The following is a 12,859-nucleotide window of genomic DNA, read 5'->3' on the forward strand; positions in this document are numbered from 1 at the left end:
TTTATGACCATAGTCCACACTGTATTAGGCAAGTCGAATTATTAACTGGAATATACTTCTTCTTCCCTCAGGGTTTAATAATGCTATAATTTATGAGACATCCATTATGTGCAAAGCTTATTAAAGACCAACAAGAGTTCAAGAACTGTAAAAGAAACTCATTATGTACACAAAAGGGCATACTTTTAGATAATATGGTTTCTGTGAAAATAACACATGTAACAGAAAAGCCAAATTGGGCCTTGTAAGTAATGGGTATACTTTGACTTACATACTAAAAAAAATTTCTGTTGCTGTTTTCAAATTCAATTTAGACTTACATGATACAGCACTTAAGGGAACTAAGACATTTTTTCCCTCTCTACTTCTTCTCTCACACTTTGCTCTTTCTTCTTTCTTCCTTCTTTAATGTCCTTTCCTTCCTTCCGCCCTCCCTCTCTTGCTTTCGGTCTTTCTCCTCTCTATCCCCTTATTTATTCTTTACCTTGATTACATTTTAAAATTAAAATCTTCCATTATAGTTTAGGAAATATGATTATAGTAACACTAAGTTTATAGTATTGATGTATAAAGTTATCGGACAACACCAGCCTCGCATACTGCTCTTATATCACCTTTCATTCAATTCTTATTCTCCACCACCATGCTTCTCACTGTTTGGTAATTACATACCCAGAGTTTGTCACTGTTTAATTTCTATTTGATGTCTATATTATACAGATGGGTGAGATCATCTCTTAGTAGTTCTTATCTCTCTCTAATTAATTTTACTTTACATGATCCTCTCCAGTTCTGCCCCTGTTGCAGAAAATTGCATGATTTTTATCTTTTTTATAAGGTAAAGGTAAGGCCCTCCCGTTGATCGTCGATTTGCTCGAGCGGGCCCAGTAACGTCTCCATTGGAGACTTTGTTGTTACTGTGTCTGGCATATCGAATACTCTCGGTAGCTTGCCGGGCTCTCCGAGAGGGGCGGAGGAATCGAACTCGGGTCGGCCATGTTGGCCGCTTGTAAGGCGAACGCCCTACCCGCTGTGCTATAGCTCCAGCCCGAAAGATGGTGAACTATGCCTGGGCAGGGCGAAGCCAGAGGAAACTCTGGTGGAGGTCCGTAGCGGTCCTGACGTGCAAATCTTTTTTATAGATGAAAAATATTTCATTGTGTACATATACCAATTTATTCACTCATCTGCCATTTTAGACATATTTGTCTTAATTATATTTAAAAACTTGCTTTTCATGGTGCTTTAGATAGTTGTTTGCATCTCCTGGGTTCAGTCCATCTACACACTCACACACACACTCAGAAAAAAAAAGAAATGCTTTTGTGCCAGAACTGTCAGTAGAAATATAAAAGTAAACAGAATTTTAAAAATATAAACCAAATCTCAGGGATTCCAACAGTTGAGATTATGTGGTTTTATTATTCAATAGAATGAGACCTGCATATTATGAATTCAACAAATATTAACTTGTTTTAAATGACAATGATTCCCATGTAGAAATCAGGAGCCATTGGGAATGACTCATTTATGGATGTCAGAGAAACAGTTAAATAAAACACCCAGAGGGAAGAAAGAAATTCTGCCAAGGAAACAGAAGTGATACATAAGTCTAGAAGGCAAATTCCTCTCCTTTGGGATGGTATCAATAGAAACCATTGCACTTACAAATAGTCCGTGTCAGTTATTCAGCTACTTGGAAGTCACATTTTTTAGTTGTGCCCAGAGTCCTCTGGGCACTAGACAAAAGCATTTGATGGGATCTTGAGCTTAGGAACATGCTTCTTTTAGAGGTATTTGAAAGGAGTTAGGAGTTGTTTGGAGTATTCTGGGTTTTGCTGCTAATTCTTCTCCTTCTTTCTTCAACTTCCTGCTCTTCTTCATTCCCAACTTCCATCTTCTTCTTTGTCTACCCAATAGAATATGAAATTATTTCCTAAACAGCATTGTTTGACAGATATTGATAAAGACATCCAATTTATTTCTTTTCTAGTATCTATTATTCCTAGCCCAAAGTCACAGCTTTATTTCTCTATTGAAGAAAACTTGGTAATTGAACATTAAGAGGGTGTTAATCTTCTCGATTCTATTTATAAAAACTCTCAATTCCCCTTTAAACTCATAGCCAAGGAAATATTAATCAGTTTCCAATAAACTACTCTGTGCTGACATTCACATATGTTACAACTCAGAAATAACATATGCTTGAATGGAAATTGCAGAAACGCACCCACCAGGGACATTATTTTTGTTATTAAGCATTTCATTATGCTTTTGTTTTTGGTTATAGCTGAATTACCAGTTAAAATGTGAAAAATTCAGTTGGTAGTTGGGGAAAAATATTGTTCACTCATGTCAATGAATGTTTTAGTTGTGATTCCATAGAAAAAATATAATTATGTCTGTCTGAATTAATTCTTACGTGGAAGGACAAGCTAATTGTTAAAGAGTGCCTCTACTGCAAAGTTCTCTTGGCCAAGTATAATTCCTGGCAGTATTTTGCACTTCCTACATGACCAGAGACCAGAGATAATATCTCTAATGCTTATTCCTTCAATCCCCTAACCTCCAAAGCTGTTTTTATTAAAGAAAAAAACTTACAGAGCACTATAAAAATGAGAAAATGCATGCCAGGTATTTATCATGATGTTTCTATCTTTATAGAGAGAGCATATGCTGAGTCTAATAACTCTTATTTATCATCATCATTATTATTTTTTTTGCTTTTTGGGTCACATCTGGTGATGTTCAGGGATTACTCTTGGCTCATGCACTCAAGAAACACTCCTGGTAGTGCTCAGGGAACCATGTGGGATGCCGGGAATCGAACCTGGGTCGGCTGCATTCAAAGCAAACGTCCTACCCACTGTGCTACCGCTCCAGTCCCTATTTATCTTTTTTTTTTAAAATTTGACCTCTACATGAGTTATTTCCAATGAGGAAGGTGAGTTTTAGAGTGGTTAACTGATGTGCAAATTTTCATAGTCTGTTGAGGTGAAACTCATATTGTTTCCCAAACACTGAGTTTTCTGTACTGAGGGGATATGCTTTCAGTTCTAGCTATGCCTGCCTTCCTCTGAAAGCAGGACGCCCAAGGAACAGAGCATGCAGTCGTGGTTGTTTACACTGTTTGTTCTCAGGATTAGCACAGTACTATTGCATACAGGATATCCCTGATAAAAACTTATTGAAAAAAATCAATGAATTTAACCAACACATTTTTTCTAATTAGGGAAAACCATGTTTGATCCCCTTAGTAATTATTTTAAATAATAGCCATATTAATTTTTGAAGTATTTCGTATGCAACTTTGGGCACATGCCATATATCATGAAATTAGTCTTCAGTCAGCCATGGGGTTTGTGTTAATTCCCCACACATACTTGCAATCACTGGATTCCATTGTGAATTACAGCACTAACGTTAATGAACCTGGCTGCCCCAAATGTTAAGGCTTAGCTCCTGAGCTGGGTCTGTGGAAATGTGTGCCAGCAATCTCAATCTCTTAATTCTCGGTCTGGCAAAGCAGAGACAATTGTCATTGGTTATGTGAAAGTTTGCAGGGTAGCATTATATATGCAAATGAAATAAATGTTGGCAAAAATAATTATTGTTGCTTGTGGGAGGATTAATTGTTACAGTCTGCCCTGTTTTCTGTTGAGGTTTAATTTAATTCTGTGGCATGTATTAACTGAGGAAATTAATTTGGGTTTAATTATTGTGTGCTACTGCTAATATGCACACTTTTGATGAATATTTAGTTATACTGAACCACCAACCCAGAAGCTATGCTTCTACTCATCTATTGATAGGGAGAATCTGATGAAGATGATGGTCTGTTCTGTATATATCCCAAATGCAGTGTCATCAGTAATAGAGAACTGTAATTCAGTGGGGGAAAGTATGGAGTTGGCAAAGCAGAGGATTAGGGTTTTGGCTATGCTATAAATAAGTACTATGTATCCCTAAGCCTCAAATAGATAATAGCAGGAGAAAACCAATTTGCTGTAGGTATTTTATTGAGAATTAGAGGAACTAATGCATGTGAAAACAGATTTGGGAACTGTAAACTGTTCTTTTAAAGAAAGGAATATCTATATCAAATTTTCATTTATTCGTTTAATGACAAATGTATTTCAAATGTCACAGAGGAATTGGATAGGTGCGTAAGAGGATTTGAGATGAACTGGTGAATAGAAGGTAGGTTGACTGAAAAACGGATAAATGAATACCCCTTCACCATCAATATTGCTATAAATAAAACTTAAGAAACAGGAATGGTGGTTAAGAATTCTAGGGATTTGATCATTTCAAGATGTAATTAAAAAGGTAAAGGTAAAGGCCCTCCCGTTGATCGTCGATTTGCTCGAGCGGGCCCAGTAACGTCTCCATTGGAGACTTTGTTGTTACTGTGTCTGGCATATCGAATACTCTCGGTAGCTTGCCGGGCTCTCCGAGAGGGGCGGAGGAATCGAACTCGGGTCGGCCATGTTGGCCGCTTGTAAGGCGAACGCCCTACCAACTGTGCTATCGCTCCACACAGCGGGTAGGGCGTCTGCCTTGCACGCAGCCAACATGGCCGACCCGAGTTCGATTCCTCCGCCCCTCTTGGAGAGCCCGGCAAGCTACCGAGAGTATTCGATATGCCAGACACAGTAACAACAAGATGTAATTAAAACACCCCAAATTCCAGTGTGGCCACACTGATAAGAATAAGCAATATGGACCCAGGATCCAAAAGCATCTATGTCATCACAGAAGAGTTTGCCTGCTGGGTTGTTGTTTCCTTCACGTATTCAGGATCAGTCCCCTACTCTGAAAACAAATCCTAACAGTTCCAAGAGTCGTGAGAATCACATCTAGTGATGAATATAAAAATGATATACTCCTGTGATGACCAGGGGTATCTCTCAATAAATGTTAACTTTGCCTTTGTCAAAGTTTGGGTGTTTAAATAGTACAAACAGACTGCTAATATTACTGAAGAAACAGGGCCTTTTTCTCTGGGTCTGAGCACATTTTACAATTCATACACTGAAGTTATCTTCCCATTCTCATCTTCCACCCACCACTGGGGGTTTCCTGTGAGTGAAATAATGACATGAGCTCTATCTTCTAACACGATGATCCTGTTGACTGGGTTTCAAGTCTGTTTTCGATTTCTTTGTTTGCTCTGCTCATCCTATGATGTCACGGAAATAAAAGTCTGGGAAGAGCATCAGTATTTGAGGTACAATAGGAGCAGCTGACCCCAAGTTAATGGAATCGGGATGATTTGAAAGGAGAACACAGCAGTGTGGGTGCCCGCTGTCTCCACTCTGCCTGCCTTCACACACATTGGAGTCTCATCACAATGAAGGCCCTGAAACTGCTCAGCCAAAGCATGTCTTTTTTGACACACAATAACTCTTTCATGCCTTTTGTGCTTATCTGACTCCAAGGAGATCTTAGCAAGTAAATCTCTATCTTCCCAGAAAAAGATATTTCCAAGAGGACTAAACGCATGCATTCAATCAGCAGATACTTATTGATATGTGTTTGGTTTCTATTCAAAGTCTTACAGAGCATAACAGTAGAGAAAACAAAATGAACAGCTCAATTTGAGTGTTTTGTACATGGGAGTCACCCTGCTCAGCCTTCAAAGGTAAGTATCATTAGTTCTCATTTACTGTTGGGCAGGCTGAGATTTCAGGAGCTTAAAAGACTTAGTCAAGGACTTTTAACTCATACCAAGCCTCACATCCTCAGCACTATAATAGCTGCAGAATAGCCAAAGGATGTTATCAACCACACAGGACACAGTGACTAAGGAGACAGATAGAAGCTCATTTTATGTAACTCATATTTTATTTATCGTAAAATAAATTATCTTATCCATTGTAGGATGGCCAAAAGAACTCCATGTATAAAGTGCCAAAACCTATGCTAATTGCAGTGTGATCAGTGATTCCTCTTCCATGATTTTAGTTTGTCTACAGATATGGTATTTTTTTTCCTTTACTGTAGTTAATGACCCAATTCCATGCTATAAGTGATTTAAAATCATCCTACACCCCTAAAATTCTGTCTTCGTGTCAATCCCTTCCAATGTCTGTTTGAGGTGTTTGGCTATTCTGCGAAGACTGGTTTTCTTCCATGAGCTAATTACTACCCAAAATTGTTTTTTTCTTTCACCAGGCTCAGTAGGGAATAACTATATTTTGCAAATTCCTAAACATAAACCTTATGCCTTAAATGTGAAATTGACCTGAATGAAGAAATGGCTTGGTTATTTGGATCATTAGGATTATTTCTAAAATGCCTGGTTTCTACTGAGCCCCACAGAATTCAGCATTGCATGAAACAGACTTGAGTTAGGGAGTCCAAGCAAAACCTGAGTGCCATTTATATATCAGGCAGATTTTTAATGGAAACCATTTAGTTAGGTGTAATTCATATGCTGTACATATTTTCCACCTAAAATTGCATGAACCTGATGTGCTGATAAAGCCCATCCCGCCATCAGCATAAGCATCAGCTTTTGATGTTTTTTTTCCCGTCCACTATTATTTTGGGTGTGGTAAGAACTCTTGCTCGAGCGGGCCCAGTAACGTCTCTTTTGTGAGACTTGTTACTGTGTTTGACATATCGAATACGTCATGGGTAACTTGCAAGACTTTGCTGTGTGGGCGAGATACTCTCAGTAGCTTGCCGGGCCCTCTGAGCGGAGCAGAGGAATAGAACTCCGGTCAGCCAAGTTGGCCGCATGCAAGGCAAATGCCCTACTGCTATGCTATCGCTCCAGCCCCTCTTAACCTGAGTTAGTTATCCCTTTTTAAGTTAATTTACTCTTTGTATGTTTGTGTGTGTGCGCACGTGTGCATGTGTGTGTGTTTGAGGCCACACATGGCAATACTCAGGACTTACTCCTGGCTCTGTCCTAGTGATTACTCCTGGTGGTGCTGTACGTCAAACCGATGTCGACTGCTCGCAATCCAACCACCCTACCACTCTACTATTACTGTAGCCTCCCCTGTTAGTAAATTTAAGGACGCTATACAGAATTGTTAGCTTCAGGTACTGGGCTGTTTTGTCGCTCTCCACAAATGTTTTGTCTTGCATAACTGAATCTTGGTGTCCTTTGACTATCACCTCCTATTTTTGACTCCATTCAGCCCCTGGCAACAACTGTTCTATGCTTCTATGCAATTCTCAATCTCTTATCAGAGTGACTTCCTGATTTGCCACAGATCTTCTTTAAGAGGTTGTCTGACCAAACACTGAGTTTTACTAGCTGTGGCTGATAAGATGAATTCCTAATGATGAAGCGACCGTCTCTTCACTTTGCTGAGCATTTAAAGAATAATTTTCCTCTCTCGTGCGCTTTTCTTTCTGCAGGTAAAAGTGCAGACTGAGCTTGTCAGGAGGAGGAAGGCAGCAGCTTCAAAAGCCAGGCCCCCTTGGGCTTTCTGGATTGTGAGCTGTGCCTATGAAGAACTCACATTGTCTTATGAATTCTGATAAGACCTTTGAATTTAAGAAAACTGGAAACACATTTGTCTTCATTTTGAGAAAATGTGAAAGAAACTTTTTATTCTTTTAACTTTTTAGCACTGCGCTACACAGATTGCCATCATTTGTCTCTCTATCCTGGTCACCTATGAGCCCAGTGACAGAGACACCATAAGAACAGCATTCCAACATACTTATTGTATTCCATTCTGGGAAAACCAGGACACATGACCTTCTTACCCCTATAAACAAATTACCGTCTTTTCCAAACATTTTCCCACGCTCATCTCTTCATAGGTTCTTGGCTTCTAATAATGAACACACACACACACACATTTAGATATGGGTTTTGGATTCTTTGGAAAATCTTTCAAAGGCTTGGAAGTAAAGATGCAGTATATTGTGAAAGTCTTGAAAGAATATGATATTTACTTATTCTCTGTTACATATACTACCCTCACTCTTTTCATAATTGTGAAGAGTGAACCATAACAACCCTCCTTTCTAATTTAATGGTAAGGCATCTTAGCTGACTACTCATGCCTTTAAATAAGCATGGGAGAGAAATGCAGGAAAATTAGTTTGAAAAATTAAATGAATGATTTTTTTAAGCTTGTGGGAATTTAAAACATTTGAACAGGTATTTATCCAAGATATAGGTATTTATTCAGCAAGAGATGATGAAAGTGTCTGGATATCCCACTTAGTAGGAACAAAGAATGTTCCTGCAGGGGGCTTTGATGTTCTTGAAAAACCCTCTTCTCTTTCCCTGGTGGCTGGCCACATGTGTCACTTTTTGTTGACATTATGATGACTTTAAAGTCATAAGCTTTAAATAACTAATAACAGATCAGAAATCATAGAATCAGAAAACTTGATTCTTTTGCTCTGCTCTCTGCCCACGAGTCTAGAAATTGAACCCAGTGGAATTAAATAAAATGAGAAGAGAGTCTTGCCCTAATGGGGATGCAATAGCAAAAAAAATAGTCCAAAATAATAGTCCAAAAACACATTAATTGGCAATAGAAAGATGAATTAAAACAATCCAATTATTTAGCTTGGAGGAGAAAACTACAAAAGAATTAATAATCAAAATAGCATGAATATATACATGTAATTACACATATATGTATATACACATGTAGAAGAGGGAAAATATGAAATATGCCATTGATATTATTGTAAGGAAATATTAACAGAGCTTGAGTATGGATTTTAAGGGGACCCTAATGAATATTACAGACCCTTTTACAATTCCTAGCAAAAGGATACATGAGTGCCTTCTCCTCAATGGGTAGAACAATATGTTCTTTTTTTATGTGAGCGAGAATAAAAAGAAAGATGCCAAGGTTTTATTTGAACCCTGAGGAAGCCAAGAGCTGTTCGCAAGCATGAAAAGGCTGCTTTGAAGCTTTTAGTGAAGCTTGGAGGCAAACAGTTTATAACCCTGGAAATATTTAATTTGGGTAGGTTTATGTCAGGATAATAAAATAATTAGCTTTTCCTCATTAGAGGCATGCTGAGCAGGACTGTGTGTTCTAGAAAATCATATCTCTGCTCCTTCACTGACTTGGCCTTGTGGATTGATGTGGATCAGGCAGTTATGTGACAGCAACTTTACTCGCTTACCACATTTTAACTAATTGCTGGTTCAGTCGCTGAAGATTTCATTTTAAATTAATAACTGTGAGATATTAAAAGCAAACATGTATAACATTAGGATGAGAATAATAAATTCCACTCTGTTCCTTACAGTGTTCTTGGTTGCCTGTTCCATGAAAGAAACAGTGGGTAGCAAGTGGCATCGTCCTACAGATCTGGCCCGCTGCCTTTTATGCAAATGAAATTTTATTGGAACTTTATGCCCATTTGTCACTTTCTCTGTGACAGCTTCCCCATTACAAGGGAAGAGTTGAGTAACTGCATAAACTCTGAGAGATTATATCCCCGCAAAGCTCAAACTCTTTCTTACGTAATTCTTTATGAAAGGAGTTTGCAAATCCCTGCTCTAAGGAAAATCCCCTCATTATACTAATGAGCCAGTATATATTTCTTTAAATTTAAATATATATAAATATATATATATATATGTACATAGGATTGGTCTAGAATGATAGCACCGTGGGTAGAGTGTTGTTAACCTTGCACGCGGTCGACCCGGGCTCGATTCCTCTGTCCCTCTCAGAGAGCCTGGCAAGCTAACAAGAGTATTCTGCCCCCATGGCAGAGCCTGGCAAGTTAACATGGTGTATTGGATATGCCAAAAACAGTAACAGCAAGTCTCACAATGGAGGCATTACTGGTGCCCACTCGAGCAAATTAATGAACAACGGAACGACAGTGCTACAGTACTACAGTGCAGTCTATATGAGCTGATGGAGTTTAGGATTAGTTTTGTTTGTGATGTGTCTTTTTTGGCATTGCTGTGTTTCATGACTTCTGTGTTCTATCACTAGACTTTATTTAGATTAGTTGTTGGGCTCATGACGAGTAAAGGGAATTTTTCAGAAGACTTAAAGGCATTATTATATATTTTTATATTGCTATTTTCTCTGCCCTTCAACTACATGCAATCTAGCATCATTACATAGAAGGGTTGAAGCATCCAAGCTTTTAAATATAGCTTCTTCTTTTACTTAAAAGAAACTCTGATTATTTATAAAACAGAGGCTTAGACAGAAATTCTAAAATTAATCAGTTTAACACACGCCAGAAGCCCAGTTTTGATTTCCTAGTCAATAATTCTGGGTTTTCGAGGAAAAACATTTGACACATCTAGTTCTTTGAATAATTCTGCACCTGTGACTATAGGGAGGAACTGTTTAAGAGGTTAAGGTGATGAGTATCTCGGGAGAAAGAAGTAGTAATAGTTCAGAAGAATTCTTTGGGGTTGACATTAATATATTCCACCCTCTCAAACAAACACTGAACAGGACCCAGATATGTGCTCAATGTTGAAAATCAAGGGGGAGGGGACTCAGCAGGTATCTATTTTAAAAGTTCCCTGTCCAGCTCAGATAGAGAAAGGAGCACCAAATAAAGGGTGTTGGGAGGATCCTCCCAGGAAGGGAGATGCATGCTGAGAGTAGACTATAGACTGAGCATGATTGCCACTCAATGCCTCTTTTGCAAACCACAACACCCAAAAGGAGAGAGAGAACAAAAAGGAATGCCCTGCCACAGAGGCAGAGTGGAATGGGGGAAATGAAGGGTGGGAAGGATACTGGGACCCGTGGTGGTGGAAAACGGGCACTGGTGGAGGGATGGGTCCTTAATCATTGTATAATTGAAACCCAAGCACAAGAATTTGTAAGTCTATAACTGTACCTCTTGGTTTGTCATTAACAAAAATTAAAAGAAAAAGCTCCCTGTCTCAGTGGGAGATAAGCACAGACAGGACAGAGAGAGTCAACAGTATGATGAAACATTTTCATCCAGAGGGGGCCTGATGTGGGGTAAGAGGAGAGGGTGCTGAGAGGAAACACCAGGGGTTAGAGCTTGAAGGAATATAGAGATTAATTAAGATGATTCTGAAAGAAAACCGGTTTATTGAGAGGTATAAAGTATACTGAGAATGACTGGTCAGGACAGCAACATGAAAAGTAGTTAGAGGTGGAACAGTAGTTATCAGCTATTGGTACTGTTTATTTATTTATTTATTTTTTATTTTTTGCTTTTTGGGTCACACCCGGCGATGCTCAAGAGTTAATCCTGGCTCTGCACTCAGGAATTACTCCTGGTGGTGCTTGGTGAACCCTATGGAATGAAATGGTACAGCAAAAAAGCAGAACTATACTTACATTTTGTATATTTATTTATGGGCTTCATTTTACTAAAATCAAAACCCTTCCTTGAGATTCTTTGATGAACTGGACCACACATGATCATTGGTGTAGACAAGACGATCTTGAATTTCCTCTCCCTGGGAACATTCAGGTATGTCTACAGATGTTTTGTTTGTCTCATACAAAGGGGTGAGGATGTGGGGACATGCTATTGTCATCCTGTGACTAGAAGACAGCCCTCAAAACCTACAATCTATAAAACTAGTTGCACACAAAAGAAAACAAAAATAAAGACAGGTAATTAAGAATCCCTGCTCAAGAATTAAATTTTCTGAATCCATCTTGTATAGGACCTTGCAAAGTTACAAAGGCTTGACAGCTAACAGCAGAGACCCAGGACAACCTTCAAGATCTCGTGGAATTGGAGTCCTCTGAAATTTATGTATAAACTTAATGTGACTATGTGATTTAACTCCTCAGTCTCCAGTAGTCTGAAAAAGTGATTCTGACCCACTCTTATTTCCAACATTTGATTACACAGCGATTAAGCAAAACTTTTGTGGAGTGGGGTGAGGGGTCAGGAAAAGGGAGGTTGCTTTTGTTCCAGAGAATCCTATTCATGGTTTGACGGAGTTCCCTCTAATTCCAAAACACAGTTCCTGGAAGAGACTCCACGAAACCCCAGTCCACAACTTCTTGAGATCCATGTCCCTAACCAACAATACATTGGCTCCCTCCCATTTCCTTGATTACCTCCCAAATTAACCCTGCTTCTGTGTGTTCACGGCTTGTGATGAAAAGATTTTCCTGGATTTCCTTGTCATGACACTGGTATGAGAATTTTTGTGTGTGTTTATATTCTACTCTGTAAAGAAATGGTGTTCACTGTATATTGAAATTGAAGAATTGTATTTTTAATGCCTGGGAAAGGAAGGATGACTGGCATTCTGTTCACACATATACTCAGTGTAATTCATTGCAATTTCTGGTTTACTTTAAGCCGGATTGGGGAATTGTTGTGCAATTATGAACAGCAGAGCTGTAAAAGCACAGGGGTAATCCTTCATAGAGAACTCTTGGGCAAAGTGGTGTGAGGGCCATGGACGAGTCTTGCTGAGTTAGATAAATAGCAGTGGTAGAACTGAATCTTGCAACTCTCTACTCATCTCTCCCTCGAGCCCCCTACCCCACTGAATAAAAATTCTTTAAAAGAAGCCTATAAGATAGCTTAAACTACAAAAGCTCAGATAATTCCGTTTTCATCCCCTAAATGAAAGCAAACCATCTTTAAAAGAATTTTTCTTTCATCAGTGTACATTTAGCTGCTTATAAATGGATTTAAATCATTTTTCCCCTATAAAAGAGTTCCTAATTTAGGGACCTTATGAACTGCACAGACCATGACTTCCTGGAGGAAGTCTTTCTCAATGAACCCCACCCCAGGCCCACTCCCTTTTCTGGGCTGAATGCAGTCTGGAGACAGCCTTCCTACCTTCCTCTTCTACCCCATTTGTTGCTGCTGTTGTTCTCAGTGGACAGTTTATAATTTAGGTCTCTGCTTCTCAACACATTTATGAACGACG

The sequence above is a fragment of the Sorex fumeus genome, unplaced genomic scaffold, assembly GCF_029834395.1.
Source record: "Sorex fumeus unplaced genomic scaffold, SorFum_2.1 ptg000072l, whole genome shotgun sequence".
NCBI classification, from domain to species: domain Eukaryota; kingdom Metazoa; phylum Chordata; class Mammalia; order Eulipotyphla; family Soricidae; genus Sorex; species Sorex fumeus.